Source organism: Nicotiana tabacum, chromosome 21, assembly GCF_000715075.1.
Source record: "Nicotiana tabacum cultivar K326 chromosome 21, ASM71507v2, whole genome shotgun sequence".
In the NCBI taxonomy this organism is placed as follows: domain Eukaryota; kingdom Viridiplantae; phylum Streptophyta; class Magnoliopsida; order Solanales; family Solanaceae; genus Nicotiana; species Nicotiana tabacum.
This window is the reverse complement of record NC_134100.1, coordinates 34583615-34598251: the sequence shown is the minus strand read 5'-3', so window position 1 is coordinate 34598251 and position 14637 is coordinate 34583615.

Below are 14637 nucleotides of genomic sequence, written 5' to 3'. Positions count from 1 at the left end.
CTCTCAAATGAAATGGCACGACATCACCCTTCGTGCTTTACACTTTTATTCACTTGATAAAATATATGAAATGGCACGGCATCACCCTTCGTATTTTACACTCTCCCTCACATGATAATATATATGCAATGGCACGACATCACCCTTCGTGCTTTACACTCTTCCTCAGCAAGCATATGTATATCAATAACAAACAAGGTAGGAAGCATAAATAACGTCAAGGAGAGTGGTTAAATGAATATTCCAAATGAACCCCAATCACAACTTTCAAGCCTACAATAGTTCAATAAACCCTCAAGAACTTTATTATTCAAGTATTTCAACAAATCTCAAGAATGATCCACAACACGAGTATAGAATCTAATATCTCAAGAATAATGGTCGTAGCAATGTATTAGTGATTAAGCATAATGATGACCAAATTAGATACATCAATGTTTCTCAAAATTCAGTCAAATTTTAATCAAGTTATAATAAACTAAATCTTGGTTTCTGACATTTAATTCCATATTCTTAGTGAAAGTCAAGTAAGACATGAAGCAAGAAGGTCACGTAATTCTACAAGGCACAATTTATAGTATAATTTACCCCGAGCATGATTAACCCTGACACATGCATATATGCCCGTCATCTTATATATGTATCACCCTCGCATATAGAAAATAATGTCAATTAGTAGAAAATTTTTTTTCAACAAAGTTAGGCAAGACACTTAGCTCAAACGAGCCAAATCGATACCCTAGAAGCGCCATCCCGCTCAAAGCATCCTTCGAACGGATCAAAACTAGCCAAAAGCAACTCAAAGGCATAAAATAATACATAAGAAAATATTTCCAAATGATAAAGGTCGAATCTCTAATCAATATCCCGAAGAAAACTAAAAAGTCAAACCAGGGCCCGCACCTCGGAACTCGACAAAACTCACAAAATCCGATAACCCATTCAATTATGAGTCCAACAATACTAATTTCACTCAAATCCGACTCCGAATCGATGTTCAAAACACAAACATTCACTTTAGGAAAGTTTAGAAAACCCCCCAATTTCTCTTTTGAAACCCTCAATCAAATATCAAAAACGAAGATGGATTCATGATATAAAATAAGACTTGAGTAGAAAACAGTTACCCCAATCCATATGGTAAAATTGCTTCAAGAATCGCCTCAATCTGAGCTCCATAGTTTCAAATATATAAAAATGACCGAAACCCCCGAAATAAAGTACTTTATAATCACTGGACGAACCAATGAATAACGATTGCGAAAATACCCTCGCGATCGCGAAGAAGAAAATGCACTGCCCCAAAAAATATACTACGCGATCGCAAACAAACCTCAGCGATCGCGATAGACAACCAACACTGTCTCCACATATACCCTACGTGATCGCGTTACTACCCATGCGAACGCGAAGAAGAACATCCTCTTCCTAGCTCAGTCCAAACCACTACGCGAACGTGTGCACCCTTGCACGAACGCGATGAAGACTAGCCCCCTCCCTATGCAAACACATGCATTCTCTTGCGAATGTAGAGGAAAAATTTTCACAGCAGACCAAACACCTTACGCGATCGCGAAGAACGTCAGAAGCAACAGGTAATAACAGAAACCAACAAATGAAAAGCCATTCGAAATGATTCGAACTATGTTCGAAACTCACCCGGGCCACCCGGGACCCCATCTGAATATACTAACAAGTCCCATAATATAATACGGGCCTACTCGATACCTCAAATCACACATAACAATATCAAAATCACGAATCGCACTTCGACTCGAACTTAATGAACTTTCAACTTCCAAAACTCATGCCGAACTATATCAATTCAACTCGGAATGGGCTTAAATTTTGCACACAAGTCTCAAATGAGATAACAAAGCTATTCCAATTTCTGGAACCACAATCCGAACCCGACATCATCAAAGTCAACTCTCGGTCAAACTTATGAACATTCCAAACCTTCAAATTTTAAACTTTCACCAATTCATGTTGAAACCTCCTAGAATTATCCAAATATAAATCCGGGCACACGCCCAAGTCCAAAATCACCACCCGGACCTATCGGAACCATCAAAACTCCGATCTGGGGTCAAATATGTAAAAAGTCAAACTCGGTCAACTCTTCCAACTCAAAGCTTCTAATATAAGAATCCCTCTTCCGAATCGATCCCGAATCATCTGAAAACCAAAACCAACAATTCAAACAAGTCATAATACGTCATATGAAACTACTCAAAACCTCAAACAACTGAACGAAATGCAAATACTCAAAACGACCGGTCGAATCGTTACGATATTACAATTTGCAACTTCAGGATACAAAAATCTATTTCAATAAGAAGGACATTGGCGATGAAGAAAGTGTTATTAAATTTAGTTATTTATATTTCATAACTTATTGAACTGCAAACGTGATAGTATGAAGGTACAAAACAAAGCTGTAATTTTATGCCAAATAGAATGACAAGAAATAGTCAGATAATTGAGATGTTTGATGTAAAAGATAAAGAACATAATAATGTTATACTAATTGAAGCTATTAGTTGCAGGTTGCTACAATACCACGTGCATAGAGTTAATCTTTCGAAAATTTATATCCTCTTTTTATTTAAATTTTTACAATACAATAAATATATAATTCTTTCTATTAACTAATCTACTATTTTATTGGTTAACAAAAGAATTAATTTATCTTTTACCATAAACTGGCCTTGAGTGTAAGTAAAGAGTTTAAGTTTTTTTTCTTTATAATTTTTTTTATAATTAATAGAGGTCATCAGGTTGGAAGATGTTTATGCACAGGATTTAGACGAACTTGAAAAAGCTGGCGCATTAAATTTAAGATGAAGAGATAGAAGGAACAAACACATCAAGAAGATTAACCAAAAAATAAGGTGACAATGAAGACCGAATAACTTATAAAAAATCAGAATTGAAAAGGATCAGTGGAATAGTATTGTCTACATAGGAAGCTTCAACTATTTTTTTTTTGTGCCTAAACAACAATTTTATTTTAAACAAGGAGTAATTTATGATGCACAATATTTAATATTTAGTTCATAATTTTTACTCGATCTATATATATATTTTTTGCTCAAATTCTAACCTAAGGATTGTTTTAAGAAGAATAAAATTTATTAATAATTTTTTTATTAACGTAATAAATACGTGCAACACACGTAAACTAAAACTAGTAACCATGAAAATGCTAAAGAAGAGATTGGCACGACTCATTTCATAAAGAAATAAAAAGGTGATAGTGTACCTAAAGTTGAATGTTATCCTAAGGATCATCAACTAGCACTAAACCGTTGGACGTAAGTCAAAGGGGATAGCAATAACGATTTTTTGAGGTCATTCTTGATGAATTATGTCTTCCACTCCGTTCTTTGTTTTCATTATTACTTGAAAAGGCAGAAAAATTGAAATTGATCTGTCTATAGCGATCATCCAAATTAATTGTCTTTTGAATCAATATTCTTAACACATAGTATAATGGGACAAAGGAAAGTACTTCCACTTTCTTGGGGCAATATAATATCGTTTGTGGGAATCTTTCTTTTGAGCAATTTGGGTGTCCCATATATGTTGTACTGTATTAGATACAGTAACTGAAAAGTGTCAAAAATGTCCCTTGATGTATTGAAAATAGTTCAAAAATATCTTTCGTTGACCTTTCTGTCCGCAAATGTCCCTAACGTTTATTTTTGGGCTCAAACTTACCTCTATATCTAACAGAAGGGTCAACAGCACCCCTAACGTATTAAAAATGATTCAAAAATACCCTTCGTTAACTTTTTGGTCCGCAAATGCTCCTAACATTTATTTTTGGGCTCAAACTTACCCTTATATCTAACAGAACTAACCTGGTCAATTTTTTGACTTTAACTTTGCCATGTGGCATTTTCGTAATCCGCCACGTGTATTATTTGTATTAGATATAAACCCACCTGTATCTTTTAAAATATCCAACGACCCTGACCCGCTCCTATATATTTGGACGGTCGACTAAAAATAATTATATTCGCTAGTTAAATATGTAAAAAATATACATTGATTATATATAAAATATTTATATTATATATGTATATTTTAATATATATTTTACATTAATATTATATCTCTGATAATGGGTTGAAGCCGTTGTTTTACCCAACAATGAGGCGAGAAGTATGATGGCTTTCTTGAAGAAGAATATTTTCACAAGGTTTGGTACTCCATGTGCAATTATAAGCGATGTGGGGTCACACTTTTGCAACAAGGCTTTCGAGACTTTACTTAGAAAGTATGGTGTTACTCATAAAGTCACGACTCCCTATCACCCACAAGCTAGTGGGCAGGTGGAAGTCTCCAACCGGGAGATAAACAATATCTTTTTCAAAACAGTGAATGCTAATCGGACGGATTGGTCCAAGAAACTTGATGATGCATTATGGGCTTATCAGATGGCTTACAAAACACCTATCGGAATATTGCCATACCGGTTGGTGTTCAGGAAAGCTTGTCATCTTCCGGTGGAATTAGAGCACAAGGCCATGTGGGCTCTAAAGAAGTTGAATCTTGATTGGGATGTAGCCGCTAACTTGGGGGTTGTATATTTGAATGAATTGGATGAGTTCCGGTACCGCGTTTATGCGAGTTTGTCCTTGTACAAAGAAAAGATGAGATATCTTCATGACAAATACATTTGGAACAAAGAGTTCAAGTTGGGCGATTTAGTATTGTTGTTTAACTCAAGGTTGAGAATGTTTCCTAGGAAGCTAAAATTCAAATGGAGTGGTCCTTTTGAAATTATGGGTGTGACACCTTTTGATGCATTAGACTTGAAGAACAAAAATAATAAAATATTCTGAGTCAATGGTCAACGGGTGAAGCACTACTTGGAAAAGGTTGGAGATAGCCACGTTGTGGCAGTCATTCATTTCACTTGAGGGTATTTTGCGTTGTGCCGCGACATTAAATCAGGCGCTTCTTGGGAGGCAACCCATGTTTCTTTTCCTTTTTCTTTTATAGTTAGGTGTTATTTTTGTTCTAACTTAATTTGAAGTATGCTACAAGGGTGAGTGTGACTTACAAGAATTATGGACGAAAATATGGCTAAGTGCTCAAGAGAGTACGGACCGCATATTTTTATGTGCCATAGCAGATGAGAATTGCGGTCGCACATTTCTCTTGTGGACCGCACATTTTAAACATCAAAAATACCAACTCTCTGAAGTTTAAGCTTGTCAGTGCGGAGGTCGATCTGCGACCGCACGTGAAATCTGTGGCCGCACCCAAAAATGTGCGGACCGTAGATTGATTTTTGAGAATAATCACCCAGGTGGTAGGGTGCGAACCACACATGAAAATGTGTGGTCGCACTCGTCTCTTCTCCCTTCTCAAAATTATGGGTATAAATAGAATAGTGGTCCTCATTTTACACTTTTTCCTCTTTGAACAAAACACTGTTACTCTGCAAATATTTCTTGGAGATTTTCACTGTCTACACACGTAGCCACACTCAGTGCATTCACTCTATCTCGTATGCTTCAATTTTATGTTAATTTTTTAAGATAGTTTAATTTGTGGATTTTTAGTTCTTTTTAGGCCATATGTTATTAGAGTTCCATTGTTTGTCCATGTGGGGTAGATCTGAACTGGATTAACTTGATACATGGGTCTAAGGGGACTGGGTTGGTGAAATTTTATACTTTTACAATGTTTTCATGCCTATTTGTGCAAGAAATTGAAAAATCTTAGGCTAAAAAAGTTGTCTGTTCGTAATGGTTTGAATTTTGTGGCCGCACTTGAATTGTGCGGTCCTTAGATATGCATTTTCTAGACATTTATGCGAGCCAGGAATCTGCGGTCGCATGTCAAATTGTGCGGACCGCAAATTTCCTCTTGCGGCTGCAGATTAGGCTTTTATCTGTCATCAGAAAGTCTTCACTTTTGAGACTCAAAGGTGCGTCCGCAAGTTAAATTGTGCGGACCGCAAAAATTTTCTTGCGGCCGCAATTTGACCATTTCTCTGTCAACAAAGAGTTTACAAATTTAGGCCTCAGAAGTGCGGCCGCAATCCCAATTATGCTGACCGCATTTTCCTTCTGCGGCCGCACAACAGAAATGTGATGACCGCGAGTTCCCATCTGCGGCCACAGGTCAAATTGTTCGGATTGCAGATCCCTTATCCTGCAAGCATGACTCAACTGTACAACCCCACTGTGTCCTATGGATTCTCCCTTACCTACATGTCTCATATATGTATTTGAATAATGAATTACAACTAACAATCTCCTCTGCTTGATACAGATAATGGTTCGATCAAGAGGACGAGGCGACACTTCAAAAGTGCCATGCCTATTGGCCAGCCCAAGACAATAAGAAAGAAAACAACAGCCGACAGAAGGAGAGGTATAGACCTCTCCAGGTCTAGCTCTTATGTCCCATCTAGGGAGGTGTCAGAGGGCAACTCAGCCTCTATTTAGGATGAGCAGACGACCACCTAATCGAGGCCGTATGGGAGATACCAGCTCAGGGACAAGCCGTCTTTATCTCACAGCACCTCCGAGGGGTCGGAGAGTGATAGTCAGGCTTTTGAGCCATCGACTACACCAGTCCTTGAGGCACAAGTTATACATGCTATCCCCGACGATGGCAGAGGGGGAGATGCTATAGCTACAGGGCTTGAAAGATCAAAGAAGAAAAAGGTTTGGGAGGCTGGCTTTGTCAGCTTGGCCGCTTTCACCAGTTTCCATATGTGGTGGCCAGTGAGGTCGCTAACTCTTGAGCAACAATTTTTGTTGAAGGATTTGGAGAAATACAACCCAGCTATATTGAGACAGTTCAGGGCACGAAAGGGGTGGATATGGTTCACCGAGAGAGTAGAGGATTCCAAAGAATACATCGTCCGTGAATTCTATGCCAATGTGGCTCGAAGGTGACTAATGTACGCAACCTCAAGGTGAGGTTTGATCAGCATATGCTAAATGCATTTTTGGGCTTCGAGGATGTTGAGCGAAAGGAATAGCTGGAGAAGTACACACTGAAGGATGAAGTCCGACCTAGGTTGGCTGAGATTCTAGCACTACCAGGGCCACCACCACCATGGATCACTGATGGGGTTCCCATCCACCGGAACACTGAGTTTTGAGGCGAAGGGGTGGTAAACCTTTGTTTGAAGCAGACTGGATCAGAGCCAGAATGAGACTAACATCCCTATCCCTCAGGCAGTAATTGTGGCTTCCATCATGGCCGATTATCCGATCAATGTGGGTGCCGTGATGTCAGCCAACATTTTAGTGATTGCACGGTAGGACAGTTCGGCCTACCCTTATCCCAACACTATCACAGAGTACCTCACCGATGCAAAGGTAGAGCCGAGGGATTTTAACACTAAGGTGAAGCCGAAGAAGCCATTCGACTGGTATTCTCTGATAGATGCGAGCAACTCAAAGAAGAAAGCACAACCTTCTACCACCACATGCCAGTCTGATGAGCCAATATTGGTAGCTTTTGAGGCAGTTGATCTTCCATCCACCTCTGCTGAGCCTTCTACCAGTGCCACTGCTATTCTTCCACCATCATCTTCAACTCCTACCACAGCCCCTAGAGTTGCTCTAATGCCAGTGCCCATGCCCACAGTTTCCCTATCTGCTCTGCGAGTCTCCCAGATATTGGCGAGTCTCAACAACTAGATGCAGACAACTACTTCTAAGCTGTATGACTTGTCTAGTACTGTTGCAGTGCAGTCCACTTCTCAGGCACCACAAGCTCCTTCTGACATTGATGAGACACGGAAGAAGATTTTGAGAACCAGAAGATGATTATGGACACATTGGTGCAGCACGGGTCAGTTATCGAGGAGCTAGGAAAAGAAGTAAAGAATATGAAGAAGTCCCAGGTAAGCAAAAAATTAGTGGAAAATCTCCGGAGGGAGGTGACTATACTTGCTATAGCTGGCAACCTTCCCTTTGACATGCTGCTTGACCCGCACCAGTCCGCCCCAGATCCTTTAGCACCATATGCACCGGTAGCACCAACTAGCTAGTATAACGAGCCAAACCTTGCTGCTGAGGCAGTGCATGAGATGTTCGCCAACCCAGCCACGCCTTGATTTGATGATGATGAGATCCAGTTGGCTGATCCTGAGGGAGATGACATTGCTGGGGACATTGAGATGTCCAAGGATCCATAAGGAGTTTTCTTCACCGTCTCCTCTTTTACTCTTATTTTGCTAAGCTTTAGGGACAATGCTTACTTTTATTCGAGGTGGGGGATGGTGGAGTTTATTTGACACATTAGTACACTTTGATACATTTGGTATGTAATAATTTGATGATACCTTCTTTTTTTTGTATTTATCTAGCATCTCTCTCTTCTCTTATGTATATTTATCTCTCTTTAGTTTTTTTTGCTTATTAGTTCTTTACTTTTCCATATTAGCCCTTGTTTGGTTAAGTAGCTACTTTATATGCTTTAGTAGATAATAAGCCTTTGGTTTTCTTAACGCCACGGTTCTTTCCAAAGGTAGTTGTTGTGTGAATTGGGTGACTCATCCCAACGATGGATGGCATGACAACCTTCTTAAGGGAATGAGTCCATTTTTGTGTTTAGGTAATAATAGTAATAGTAATGAATAAAAATACATAATCAAGTCATGCTCGAAGAGTCAATCATGCTTCAATTGATACCAACACACTTACTACGTGCTTATGGTTAGAGATAAGGTTTTTGAAAGAAATAGATCTAGTTAGTGACTTTGTGACTCTTGAGTTGACTTTGGTAATCATCGAGTGGTTTAATTGGATGATAGTGATCTTTAAACATGAATGTGGTCATTGTAGGCTCTCGACTCTATCCTCTTTTACAATCTAATTGCGTGAGGGATGAGATGAATTGTTGCTAGTTCAAGTATCCGTGCGAAGGGTCTAAAACTTGCCCCGAATGTGTTTCAAGGCGAAATCCTAAGTTTTGCTTGGTTTGAGAAGTGATTGTAGACTTTTCTTGGAACGTTTGAGCTTTCTATTTCCAAACAATATCATTATCCCTAGTCAACCCCTTTGAGCCTCTAGCCTTTCTCTTTTGATAACCATGTTATAGGCCTTACTAGTTTTGTCGTGACACTCTCTTGGCATCCGGACTTTCCTTAATACTCTTGTGAAACAAGTGGCTTAAAACATAAGTTTGGGGGAGAGATAACGAATTTGAAAAAGGTATCAAGGCACATAAAGAGAAAAGAAATGATCTCTATGAAAGAAAAGGCAAGAAAAGAAAAAAACAAAAACAAATGCAGAATGTGAATAAGTGGAAGGGTTGATGGATTCAAAAAACAAAAGAGGTAATGATACCTAGCATGAGCAATCAAAAAGGGAGAAAAAGAATTAAATGAACAAGAAAGAGTGATGTTAAGTTTTCCTAGTCCCCAATGAAAAGAAAATGCCTCTAAGTATTGGTAATTGTGAGCCGAGAAATGAAAATATAGAGTGCTTAAGAAAATGTGTAACCACTTACCCATATGGTATCCTATCCTAATCCAAAGCCTTCATTACAACCCAAAAGAAGTCCTACTTGATTTCAAATCGAGTGAGCTTACATTAATGGCGATCTACATGAGGGGCAAGCCTATAGTACTTGAGGCCGTACTTGTGACATTCTCTTGTGAGAGACGAGTGAACCTTTCATGAATCTTAAGATTGAGTGCTAATTTCTTAAGTGATCTTGGCAAATGAAAAGTAGAGGAGGAAGAGTTTGGAGTCCACCATGACCTACATGATAGAACAAGAGTCCTTGATGAGTAAAGTCAATTCTTGAAGCTCAAATGTCACATTAGAAATATATGTGCATGAATATTTGACTTGTAACCTTGTTGATAATGCAAGAGTAGTGTGGGTAATTGTTGGTCCCAATTGATGTGTGACAGGTTCACCTTTGACTCGTTGAAATAACCTTTAACTCTAGGAGGTGGGAACTAATTTATTTGCTTGAGGACAAGCAAAGACTAAAGTTTGGGAGAGTTGATAAGTGAAAATTTTGACTACTTATTAGCACCTTTTTGCTTTTGTTTTAATCCGAAAGTATTGCTTTATGTTCTTGAAACTAATAAAAGTATGCAAATTGCAGGAATGTTGGAAGTTTGGTCTCCCATAATAAAATCCGACTCAAAAAAGAATGTTCCGAATCACAAGGAAAGAAAGGGGCGCAGAACTAAAGAAGTGCGGTCCGTAAAAAGATTTCTGCGGCCGATGAAGAAAGTGCGGACCGTGAAATTCCATCTGCGGCCACAGCTAAAGTGAAATAGCCCAGCATGAATTTGGCCAATGTGCAGACCACACATGAATGAATTGTGCGGCCGCAGAAGAAGGTTTGTACTGACAAATGATTCAAAGTATAGAGAGTGTGAAAAAGACCAAGTATTGAAGCCTTGCTGATGTGCGGACCGCACATGAATTGTGCGGCCGCACCAGATGCTTCGCAGCCGCAATCCAGAATTGTCCAGCTGTAGAATCCAAGATCTTGCCAACTAAAGAAATAGGCAGACCGCAGATGGAATTGTGCTGCCGTAGAACCTTCCGAAGAGCATTTTGGTCAGCGAATTTTGGGCCACTATAAATAGATGAGTTTCACATTTTTAGGTCAAGTTTCGAAGTTTGAGCTGCTGTAGCCATTACATCTTGCCATTTTAGGAAGTTTGTGACTATTTTAATATTTAAATATTATATTTTATCATTTTAATCTTAGATTATAAGTTTAATTAGCATTTTTTCTTTATTTTCTTCAATTCTCACTATGAGTAGCTAGATTCTTACTAGGGTTGTGACCCAATCCTAGTGTGTAAACTTTATGAGTATTTAATTTAATGTTTGTCTATGATTGGATGTTGATTATTTAGCTTAGTTTATGCTTCAATTTTAGAATTAATGGTTGCAAACATTGATTCATGCCTTTTTGACTTAGTCTCCACTTGAAAAAGAGAGATCTAGTCTAGGATAACTTGGCTAACAAGGAATTGGCCTAATTGAGGGTTTGATTAGCCTAATTAAAGGGTTCAAACTAGTGATAGTGAGAACTCGACTTGAGATCATATCAACTATTTTGTTTGATACCCATTGGACTTAAGAAAGCCAAATTGGGCAAAATCACTCTTTGACCGCGAGGTATTGAGTGGGTAACGTAGAGTTGAGAGATATAATACACCCCAATCAACAAAATAAGTATTAACGTATTTAACCCATTAGGCGAACACCTAGGTTATGGTCACATCCCTAGGCTTTTTAATTATTTGAAAAAATACCAAAAACAATCATTCGCTTCTAGTTTCTTTTCTTAGCTTATAATGGCCAGAGTAAAATTAGAATTAGAAATTAAAAACTTTTGTGGAAGTGCAATTTAGTTATTCCTGTTGAAGATAATGATAAGGCTAACAAACTTGATAACTATGCGATCACTTAGTTTTAGTTTACAAGAATTAGGACTATTTGTATTAGCTATCCTAGAATAGTCCTACTCTCTGTTGTATAAACAAAATATAGGATCAATATTCTGTATAAATAGATATGACTCGTGTAACTGAAAATATATCAATACCTTCTTGGCATTGTCTTTGTACCATAATTTCACATGGTATCAGAGCTTCTTTGAAGCCAATCCCGCTGCCATAATCTAGTTCTTACTACACAGTATCAACTCTGTCCATATGGCTTCCAACACCTTTTCAACAGCCTCTCTTCATCATCTCATTGCTTCATGTCCTGTGAAATTAAAGCCCTCTAACTATCTGATATGGAGAACACAAATGATGCAACTTATCCAAGTAATAAGGTTGAACTATCTCATTGAAGGAAAGCCAGAAATTATAAACATAGAAGGCACCAGTGAAAGCAGTGATAAGGACAGTGACAAGGGAGTTGACAAAGCCAGTGACAGAAAGGCTGATATTGCTGATGACTGGTCTGAAAAAGAAGTGTTGTTAAGGAGTTGGAAATGTAGGACAATTTCAAAAGAGAGCATGTATCTAATTGTGAGATGCACGACTACTAAACAAATGTGAGAATTCCTGGAAGAAACCTATCTACAGGCAACAAAGGACACAGAATTCCAGTTGAAGCAACAACTCCAAACCATCAAGCTTGGCAATAAAACCATCAATGAATATCTGAAGGAATTCAAAGGCATTTATGATGGCTTGGCTGCCATACACAAGCATGTAAATGATGATAGCAAGGTCATCAACTTTGCTAGAGGTTTGGGTCCTAAATACAAAATATTTAGGACAGTGATGCTTGGCAAAGCACCTTATCCAATTCTGAGCCAGTTGGTCACTTTCCTAAGAGGCTTTGATCTCAGAGAGGATGAAGGAGATGATCCACAACAAATGAATCACAATATGCCATTTGCAGCACAAAGAACATACAACAATAAAGGTATATGAAGTTTCTCAAACCGAAGAGGTAACATGAACTACAGTTCAAAAGGTAGAGGCTTCAGGCCTACTGGACAGAACAACAATCAAAACACTCATGGATATGAAAATGCTGCTAAGGGACAGTAAACCACATGATCATCAGCCTGCCAGATATCTGGTAGGAACAATCATATTACAATAAAGTGCTTCTACAGATAGAATTTCTCATATCAAGCACCAAAAGATTTGCCACAGGCTCTTGCTACACTCAATGTGAATAGTTAGAGTAGTGGAGACAATGCTCACTATATGAATTCTAGAGCAAGCACTCACATGAACAACAATTCAGGTAACTTATCCAACCTTAAACCTTACAATGGAAATGATAAAATTGTAGTAGGAAATGGACAAGAACTGGATATCACACATATTGGAAAAGGAACAATTTCTTGTTTAAGGATGAGTGAAGTGCTAGTAGTTCCTAAGCTAAAAAAGAATTTGCTATCTGTAAGTAAGATTACTAGAGATAATTGTTGCTCCATTGAGTTTGATAAATCATCTTTTGTTGTAAAGGACAAGCGGACATGGAAACTGATGGCCAAGGGTGCTAAAAAGGAGAGATATATGCCTTAAAGGTGGATAACCTGTTTGCTTTGAATGCAACACGGACAAGGAGAAGCTCTAGTGATATTTTACATGCCAGACTTGGGCATCCAAGTTCTAGGTCCTTAGAAGTACTTAGTAACAATAAGTCTATCAATATCATATGTTGGCATAAAACTCCTGCAATTTGTGTTAGTTGTCAAATGGGAAAAGGTTGTAAACTACCACTCAAGTTGAGAAATAAAGTTGAGAATGAACCTCTTTTGAAAATTCATTGTGACTTATGGGGATACTATGATTTATTTGTTGATGATTACAATAGATATACTTGGTTGTATCCTTTAAAAATAAAATCTGATTTCTTTGAAACATTTGTCAAATTCCATAAAATGGTTGAGAAACAGTATTCAAAGAGTATCAAGATCTTTCAATGTGATGGTGGAGGTGAATTTTCAAGTTTTGAATTTGTTAAGTACTTAGAAGACTGTGGCATTGTAAGACATATTTCCTGTCCTCATACTCTTGAGCAAAATGACATTACAGAAAGGAAACATAGACATATAGTGGAAACTGGATTGACACTGCTACTACATGCTAGGTTACCTTTATATTTATGGACTGAAGCATTTCTCACAGCAGCATTCCTGATAAATAGATTGCCATCATCTGTGCTTAAAAAGGAAATACCATTTCACAAATTGCATGGTTCACACCCTGATTACAACAGTTTGAAAGTGTTTGGGTGCAAGTGTTTCCCTTACTTAAAGGGAAAACACAAGTTCTCACCTAAGTCCTATCCATGTGTGTTCATTGGTTACAACAGTTTGCATAAAGGCTATAGGTGCTTTCATCCAACCACAAGGATGGTCTTGGTGTCAAGACATGTTGCCTTTGATAAACTAACACTTCCCTATGTGCAGGAAAATAAGACTAACAGTGCACCAAATGATTCTAGTCATATGGCCACCTTCTTTGAATTTTTCTCAGAATCACAGGCTAATTCTGGTTCATCAGACCCTATTGCTGCAGGGGAAGTGTTGGGAGCTGATCATGATATAGTTGCAGCTGATGTTTCAAATGATCAAAGTGCTGTGTTGGGAGCTGATCATGATGTTGTTGCAGATGATGTTTCAAATGATCAGGATGATGGTGTTACTACTCAAACATCTGCTCCAACTGCTGATCACAGTGATGCTGTTGAGTCTGATCAGAATGAGGTTGTGGAGGTCACAAATAGTGTTGTTGAGCCCTCTGCAGACATGCAAAACTCAGTCACTGATGAATTTCAGTCAAAGGCCTCTCACTCAGATGAAACACCTATGCAGTTCACAGTGACAGATCCAAGAGGATTGTAGCTAGAAGTGGACTTGTCACACTTCTTCAATGCCCAGGATGAAGCACCTCTAGCAGAAAACATAGTTCATGCCGAACCTGAAATCACTACTCAAGGCCATAAAATGATCACTAGATTCAAAGCTAAGTCTCTTCCTTTAACTCATACCTCACTAGCTGTTGTACAAACAAAACTACAAGAATCTAAAACTATAAAAGAAACTCTTAGTTTCCCTCACTGGTTTAAAGTTATGCAAGAAGAATTAGCAGCTTTACATCAAAATGAAACTTGGATACTAGTTCCCAGAACTTCAACA